The sequence below is a fragment of the Pseudophryne corroboree genome, chromosome 9 (genome assembly GCF_028390025.1).
Source record: "Pseudophryne corroboree isolate aPseCor3 chromosome 9, aPseCor3.hap2, whole genome shotgun sequence".
Taxonomy (NCBI): Eukaryota; Metazoa; Chordata; class Amphibia; order Anura; family Myobatrachidae; genus Pseudophryne; species Pseudophryne corroboree.
The window spans coordinates 6,401,997-6,411,980 of NC_086452.1; positions in this window are offsets into that span (position 1 = coordinate 6,401,997).

Consider the following 9,984-nt stretch of genomic DNA (forward strand, 5'->3'; position numbering starts at 1 on the left):
CATCTCTCCTATATTTTTGAGCAGATCTGTGACTGTGGGTGGGATGTACTAACCTCCGCCGCCGCATTATGTGCCATTTTCTCTGCAATCTCACTCACCGCTCTCCTGCCCACCACTTCCCCTTAGCTCCCCCGTCTGCTTTCTCCTCTCCCTCCTCATCACCGCCGCGGCCACTGAGTTCTCATGTCACGAGGCCGTGACGATGAAATGCCATCAACGTCGTCTGCCAAGGCCGATGCCCTATGTCATAGTAGAGAGCATGTAAAATACAAAACACTAAAGTACAGTAAAATGACCCAAAAATCTAAATTAAAAGCGTCTGAGAAGCGTAAACTTGCCAATATGCCATTTACGACACGGAGTGACAAGGAACGGCTGAGGCCCTGGCCTATGTTCATGGCTAGTGGTTCAGCTTCACATGAGGATGGAAGCACTCATCCTCTCGCTAGAAAACTGCAGTGCCACTCCTAGATGGGCCAGGTGTTTGTGTCGGCCACTTGGATCACTTAGCTTAGTCACACAATATTTCGAGGTGTGAGGTGTTCAGAATAGACTGAAAATGAGTGGAAATTATGGTTATTGAGGTTAATAATACTATGGGATCAAAATGACCGCCACATTCTATGATTTAAGCTGTTTTTGAGGGTTTTATGTAAAAAACACCCGAATCCAAAACACACCCGAATCCGACAAAAAAATTTCAGGGAGGTTTTGCCAAAACGCGTCCGAATCCAAAACACGGCCGCGGAACCAAATCCAAAACCAAAACACAAAACACGAAAAATGTCCGGTGCACATCACTAACTGATATAGATGTGGATATTCCCTTGATGAAAACTTCTTTATCGGACTCACATTTTAATATTCTCTCCTGGAAAGTGGAAAGCGCAAAAGAGTACTTACACACTTAAAAAGATTCTGCCCTCAAATTATTTTCCTCCAGGAGACTCACTGAGTGGCGGGATCAGGGTCTTCTCTCAGACCTCCATAGTTAGATAAGTGCATTTCAGCTAATTACAAAAGAAAGGCTAGAGGGGTGGCCATATTATTCCACCAAAACCTTCAATACACTCTCTTGAACTCTGTAATTGACCCTAATGGCTGTTATTTAATTCTTGACATTGAAGAATGGAGTTCTAAATATACGCTGGTTAATGTATACACCCGTAACGTAACAACTCCTGATTTCCTGCAAGATTTAACAATCTTATATTACAATGTCAGAATTCTCCTCTTTTCTTGGGGGGGGAGACCTGAACTCAGTAGATGACCCTGTTCTAGACAAAAGGCCTCCAACACGTCACTCTGGCTCCACTTTCTGGAAACAGGTCCAAACTATGAGATCTACGCTCCAGCTTACAGATATTTGGCATCTCCTAAATCGTACGGCTAGATCCTTTACATTTTATTCTGGGCTCCATCACTCCTGGTCCAGAATTAATACCATCCTGATAGCACAAGTCACACAAGTCAAAACACTGATAATTCATAATATATTAATTTTTGATTACGCCCCAGTCTCTTTGATGCATGAGAGGACAATACAATCAGGTAGCTTACGACCATGGAGATTTCCCAGTTACCTTTACCAGTCTGATGACTTTCACAAATTTTTATCTAATAGGATGAATTACTTGGACAACAATTTGGAACACTGGGATAGGCCTGCCATATTTTGGAGCGCTATAAATGTTATGGCTCAGAGTTCAATGAAAAACAAATAAATAAATTATTATATTATGTATATTTCTATGAGGAAGCCCCCATAAGAGGAGCGAAACGCGTCAGAAGCAGATCTTTGGGCCCGTATACCAGCTCAATTACACCCCTACAACAGACCTCCATTCAGCAGCATTTTCTGTGGAGGTAACGGAGAACGGGACATCACTACCGTGACTGAGGTGTCTGTATACGGCACTTGGAGACGTGAACTCACAGAGCCTGAAAGTCGGGTAAAATATCAGCATAGCAGGCGCCAGCGAAGCGCCGTTCCCACAGCCCGAGACCGTCTCACATGTCATTGAACTTTCCCGTATGACAACCATCGGTGCAAGCTACACGTAAGGCTCCAGCGTGGAGCTGTTTTCTTGCACAACATTGTCTTCTTTGCCAAGTGGTAACGTATTGAGGATACCCAATACATAACAACATATGAATATGCTACCTACTACATGGGTGTGAATTTAGCTGGTAATTTTTTATCCAATATATGGACTGATTTTTCATTAATTTTTTATTTTTATTTTTATATATTTTTTATTCTATTCTGTGCACAGAAGTTTATCTAAGATCCACCTCCTATAGTTAGGCAAGATATTTGTAAATGATTTTTATTTGACCGGTCTGAAGTGTATTCTACATATATATTATTAAATAATAAAAAATATACATAATATAATAATTTATTTATTTGTTTTTCATTGAACTCTGAGCCATATCATAACATTTATAGCGCAGGAGGGGATTAGTTTGTTGTTCTAGTGTTACCGGGGACTGTAAAGTGCCGGTTCTTTTTGACTTGACTTACCCCAAGTCAAGTTTTCTCCTGCAGCTGGTTTATACACATATTGTAACATTTTTTGTATAGGAAATTCATTACCAGCAATACAACCATCTAAATATGGTAATGATATATTAGCGCCTGGTTACAGTTTTTTGCATATTTTGGAGCGCAGCTAAAACAGTTCTCTGTGGCCAAATAATTGAAAATGTTACTAGAAAAAAAATCGACTGTGACTTACGGCAGCCTACACAACTCATTGACCAATGTCCTTCATGTGCATTTGGCCTCTTCTAGTTAAGAATATTTACAACTGTATATCCAAGCCAAACAATTATTAAATTATTTTTTTTTTCAAGCCAAGCGAGACTTGATTTTCTCACAATTTAAATACTTTCAGTAGGGGGGATCAAAGTGGGCCGCCTTTTGGCAGCTATGTCCAAAAAACGTTCTGCTTGTCATTTTGTGACCACCCTTATACATCAACATACCGGACAGCTACTTACGGGTTCTTCCACTATTCTAAAACATTTTAAATTCCTATTCTAATCTTACCTTTGACAAAGTTGCTCATGATCAGTTATTACGGAAAGCCATTCTACCTCCTATAAGTCCATCCCAATATGAATCCTTGAGTGGCGCCATAACCATCTCTGAAATTAATGCAGCCATTTCAAAACTTCATATACATAAATCCCCAGGTCCGGGTGGCCTTTCTAATGGATTCTATAAAATCCTCCAACCACATATTGTTCCTACCTTACTAGAACTTTTTAATAATATCATGCAACATCATACTTACTTACAAACACTGTACTATAGTTCACACTATCCTAATCCCCAAACCTAGTAATTAAGACCCTCAGCTGGTAGACTCATACAGGACTATTAAGATTATTGAACACAGACATTAAATTGCTTGCAAAAATTCTTGCCGATAGGCTTCAAGCCTTTCTTCCTCATGTGTAAAATTATATGGACGCACAGGCGCACAGGACTAAACTTATTTACAGGCCCACCCGCGTCTGTGTGTAGATATAAATTCAGGCGCAGATATATTAAATTCAAATAAAAAATGATTTAGTTTACATACAATGTCCAATAAACTTTGCTAATCACCACAACTTAAAATCTAAATGCAGCTCCCACTCAGTACTCTGAAGTGTTACTAAATTCTAAACCCAAAAAAAATCACTTATGTGAGAGAGCGCATAAAGATTTTAAACATTTTTATTTCATATTAAAAACTATAAAATTCTATTATAGCATCAACATATGCATAATATCGCTAAGAGCTTTTGAAACAATATAATTAATATTGCTACACAGAGAGAACTAACATTAAATAGAAGCACAAGTCAGTCCATGATAATATGTATCACCAGCTGCCACTTATTTGCAGACTTGACTTCAAAATTCCTTTTATTTCCACTTTGTGGCTAGAATACAGCTCAATGTCCCGCATCAACAGATTCTCGATTCTTTATCCACAGAGTTGGTATATAGGTATCACTTGAATTTCATAAATTGTAACTAATGTTAAAAAAATGCTGCAGCAAAAGTTCCCCCTTGCTCCAATACTTTATTCAGACAGTGGAGCTTTAAATAGATTTGTATATGGACAGACTTAGTTTACCATACAGGGAAAGTACCTCTTATCCACTGACACTCAGATGATACCGTGTCTAACAACAGAGGGATGATTGTCAGTTTAGAGAGCTATGTCTCACCTCACCGGAGCCCGGGTGTTGATATCCTCCCCCAGAGGACAGCCGTGGCCAATCACTACTGTATCTTCCCTGCCACTGCTGAGCGCATGAGGCGTGACGTGTCCGTCTGTGAGACGCCCAGCTGCGGCGGTATGCCTCAGGAGGCTTGCCTGTTAGAGCCGCCCGGCTTCCCCCTGCCGGAGCCTGTGGGTCCAATGCGTGGTGTGATGATGTCCTGCAGCACCCAGCTACAGCAGCACGCCGCTGGATGTCCCCTGCTGGAGCCGTCCGACTTCTCCTCACCAGTGCCCAGTTTAGGCAATTATAGGCTTTGTAGTAAATAGTAGTAATGCTGATCCTCCAGGTACACGGCAGTGGTGTCTGTCACACAATTTGAGTGGGGGATGTTCAAAAGCACTTAGCAGAGTGCCCTTAACGCGTTTCTCCATTATACAATTTTAACGGTTTCATCAGAAGGTAGCCACCTGTGCTGAGCACACCTCTATTTAAGAAGAATCTCCTCCAATCAATACCTCTCATTCACTATAGGAGGCAGGTGTGCTTCAGGTGTATAAGCATATGTGCATTTTGTGGTCAGCTGAATAACTCAATCTCACAATGGCCCTCATTCCAAGTTGTTCGCTCGCTAGCTGCTTTTAGCAGCATTGCACACGCTAAGCCGCCGCCTACTGGGAGTGAATCTTAGCTTATCAAAATTGCGAACGAAAGATTAGCACAATTGCGAATAGACACTTCTTAGCAGTTTCTGAGTAGCTCCAGACTTACTCAGCATCTGCGATCAGTTCAGTGCTTGTCGTTCCTGGTTTGATGTCACAAACACACCCAGCGTTCGCCCAGACACTCCTCCATTTCTCCAGCCACTCCCGCGTTTTTCCCAGAAACTGCAGCGTTTTTTCGCACACGCCCATAAAACGACCAGTTTCCGCCCAGAAACACCCACTTCCTGTCAATCACACTCTGATCACCAGAACGAAGAAAAAACCTCGTAATGCCGTGAGTAAATTACCTAACTGCATAGCAAATTTACTTGGCGCAGTCGCACTGCGGACATTGCGCATGTGCATTAGCGACTAATCACTCCGTTGCGGAAAAAAATAACGAGCGAACAACTCGGAATGACCACCTATATTACAGGGACCATATCCCACGAAAATACAAATTAAAACATCATATATACTAATCACATCCTCACCAAGGGGATAATACATAAAATACTTTTAAAACTGTAAACGTTTTTAACATTTTTACTAGTTTTTAACAATGGTAACACGTGAGTAGAGTATTATTACCTCTATCTATCTACATGTTAAGTACCTATAAATTACTACCCTGGCTAGCCATGACAGGCATAGCCTAATGGAGAGATCTACAGACTACCAATAGATTACCCAGGGTTCTAATCCCACTCCAGACTGTATTTAACTAAATAAAATCACAGTCATATAAAGTTTTATAGAGTGTTCATTCAATTTTTAATATCCACTAATCCCTCCATTATTTATATTGAAGTAGATTTTAAGAAACATATTCCAGTATATTAGATACCACATATTTCTCATATAGACACTAAACCTTGTTCCTAGAAACATGCATCGTATTTTCAAATATGCACTGCCATTAGGTCAGACATACAATACATCCCCACTATATCGGGAGATATTACTTTCAAAACCTTTTTTCAGGAAAATATTAAAAGATATATATTATTACAGAGAAAGAAAAGAGAAAATTTATACACTTGTTGATTATAATCCCATCCCCAGAATTAAGCGTGTTGTCGATGCCTCTCTACACTCTGCTTTCCAGAATGCATGGATCACTGAGGAGACTCTTGAATACCTTACAGTCAAATTTCCAGTTTGTCCTGTTTTATACACGCTCCCTAAAGTCCACAAATCTATTGTTAAGCCCCCAGTGCGCCCCATTATATCAACTCGTGGTTCGCTTCTGCAACCAATTGCTATATTTGTTGACCATTTTCTACAGCCCTGTGTGAAATCCATGACTAGCTACGTTAGAGACACCAGTGACTTTTTAAAGGGTATCACCTCATTGTGTGACATTTCCTCTGACTGTTACCTTGCCACTCTTGACGTCAGCTCACTTTATACTGTCATAACTCGTGAGGAGAGTTTAGCAGCTGTGAGGGAGGTATTAGTGAATGGCCCTTATTAGGGACCACCCACTGAGCTCATGTTAGATCTGATGGGTCTGGGACGCGGTATCGATGTAGTTTTGGCAGACAGCACTTTGATCGTCAGCGCTAGTTAGACAGACTGTTTAGCTCGACATGTGCAAGATAGACTTGGGTTTAAAGTCGATGTCATTTTAGTCGACAAACACATTAGTACGACGTGTAACTAATCGATTCATAAAGTTAGACATACCATTGTGTTCGGCATACGCATCCTAGACGGAACATATATCGACATTGAGAAGTCCGACAATATAAATAGTATGACAACTGAAAGATCGACCGGTTATAGCACCGACTGAAATTAAGCTAGACAGTTAATAGGTCGACAGGTCAATGATAGAAATTTAACATTTCGAAAATAACAAAGACAGACAGATAATAGATCGACAAATAAAAGGTCGACATGTATGAGTATGTATATATCCCTGACAGCTCCAAGGTCTTCAAGCTATCCCTGCCTGGCTGCATGGGTTGGACAAGTAGTGAGTGTGTGTGTGTGTGTGTGTGTCTGTGTGTTTGTGCGTGTGTGTCTCCTGCACCCCACGATGACAGGGCGCCCTCATCAAGGCACAGCGGCAAGCCTTCACTGATGAGACGCCCATGGCTAGCCGCTAAACGGGACGCTCATAGTCCTCCCCCACAAGGCATGGCACTACATGTCCCAGGCTGCCCTCTCACATCCCTGACAGCCCCAAGGTCTTCAAGCTATCCCTGCCTGGCTGCATGGGTTGGACAAGTAGAGTGTGTGTGTGTGTGTGTGTGTGTGTGTGTGTGTGTGTGTGTGTGTGTGTGTGTGTGTGTGTGTGTGTGTGTGTGTGTGTGTGTGACAGCCCTTGTCTCCCTGGCATTCATGAGACCTCGCTGGATGCTTTATGTTAAGCTAACACTAGGCCTTAAACTTTTAAATAGTTTATATTAAAAAAATAAATAAATAAATAACTCATGCCAATAATTAAAAAGTCCAACGCCCTACCCCCTCAAACCAAACCCATTATTCAGATTCCGATATCCAATTGGTTGGATATGATATATGTCAGATGATGCATTATCTTACCACATAGCTGAACCAATTAGAAACTTAGAATATCAGGCAGTAGGATGGTTTGTTTGACATTGATTATAAAAGCCAAGATCCACCCTTGCTTAGGCGCCATTTTGAGAACAGCGCTCATGAGTGTCAGCGTAAGTAATCTATATTTACCCACTGCGTCAGAGACCACTAAACCGGGTTTGCTGTATTCTATTGATTTTTGAGAATAAGATATTTGTATTTCCTGTTAAGGTAAATTTCAAACTTTCATCTAATTCTATCCTTCGCAGTTAGAACAAAATATAGGTCGTTTCAGACAAATACAAACACACACACTCTTTATAAATGTTTCCTCCTCAAGATCTACATAATACCTAGTTCACTATCACTACCTGCTATGTTTTTTTAGATTAACTCCTGACAGTCAAATGCAGCAATCTACATTAATGTGTTACATCCATCTTCAAGATACCCTCCGCTAACCATACCACACCTCGGCCCTGCATCCATTACAACCAATCGTACTACAGTTACTGGATCAGTTTTATCTGGCTTTGTAAACTTATCTGGTTTTGTGATAACATAGCTGTGTTTTATTGCCGTTTTGCAGTCAGAGTGCCTGACAGTACGTTCCCAATTAGAAAATGGCGCCGATTAAAGTCCATGCTTGGCTGCCTGTTCATTATGCTAGACATCTAGCATCACTGCACAGATACACAGCTATGTCACCCAACACTTATCACATTGCAGAGCCCAGCAGGGTGTGGCAACTGTGTCTTGGATGTGAGGACGGATTATTGTCACAACATACATTTGTGCTATCCCACACAGATAAATACACTAGGGATAACTATCGTTCATCTATGAATCAAATTAATTCCAGGTTTATGACCGATGTAGAATACTTTTCCCAGCGATGGTGGAGAACCAATGTTTTCTGTACATCGCTGTCTCAGCCTAAACCAATATTTATGTATGTTATAAAAATATATATATATATAATTTTTTGGTCTTTGACTGATCGGCGGGTCTTTCATGGAAAGCTGGGATGGCCATCTATGACTGAAACCATATATGGTCTCCCATAGCACAGTTAGGGGTCTATTCATGTAGCATTGAAAAGCCCTGTTTTGCGTTAAACAGGGCTATTCTCTGCCTACTGCAATTCACAGAGCGGGTTACCGTGTAGAAGTCTCTGACTTCTCCAGTGGTACCCCCGCTCTCTGCCTGAATCGCATCACCATACCTATGTATGGTGAGTGCGATTCATGAAGGTGTGGAAAGCTCTGCTTTCCGCTTCTCCATGGAGTCCAGGTTCGCCATCTCAGGACGGCGTAACCTGAACTGTGGTGCGGAGACGTCAGGGAAGCTCAATGCTTCCCTGATCACTGCTCTGCACCTTGCGCTGGCTCTGCCCCCCGACCTCACAGCAATTACTGCGGGCAGACGGGAGGTCAACACCCTGCGCATGCGCAAAGTGACCCTCCGCTGTACCCCGCGCATCGCTGGGAAGGACCGCTGGAGCAGACCTCACCGCAATAGCCCTAGACACCGCAGCGCATCGTCGTAAGGTAAGTATACATTAATTGCTACTTATCACAGCTATACATCGCATCGAAGCAATGCGATGTGTAGTGATAAGTAGCAATTATGTTTTCGTTTTCTGTATGAATAGACCCCTTAGTGACCATATTTGTCCACTCACACTTTTCACATCGCAGCTGAACACACCCATGGCCATCCCACTTAAAACACTGTTACTGCGAAATAGTTATGCTGCTGATATTGATTTGGTATTGCCATGAGCGGTTATTGGTGCATTCAAGCAGTGCATACGCCCGGTGCGCTGCGTCCTGTGTCCGCAGTCACCGCCGCCTGCCCGCTCCCCGTCTGCAGCAGACGCCGTGGACTGTGTGGGCGTCCGCTGTAGCCGTCTCCAGTGACAGATACTAGAGGTCAGTACTGACCTCTAGTGTCTGTACGGCGCTGCTATGGCAGAGATGTCATGACGTCTCTCTCATAGTGATCTATTCATGAAGCATTGAAAAGTGTGGAGAAGTGAGCAAGTGGAGAAGTTGGCCATGGCAACCAATTCGCTGCTATGTATAATTTTATAGAATACATTTTAGAAATGTTACTTAAAAACTGATTGGTTGCCATGGGCAACTTCACCACTAGCTCACTTCTCCACACTTTCCACTGCTTCATGAATAGACCCCTATGGAGCGGGCATCCACTTGGAGCAGCAGCAGCAGTCGATAAACAGGAGCAGGACATTGTTAATTTTTGTGTGTGTGTGTGTGTGTGTGTGTGTGTGTGTTAGACAGCAACAGGGGGCATGGTGACATTGGACACAACTACTGGTGGAAAATCAACAAGGGCCACAACTACTGGGGCAAATCTACTCGGGGCACAAAAACAGGGCCCACAACTACTGGGGGCAAAGCAACAGGGTGCAAATCAACAAGTTGCACATCTACTGGTTAAAATCTACAAATGGCAAAGCAACAGGGGGCACAACTACTAT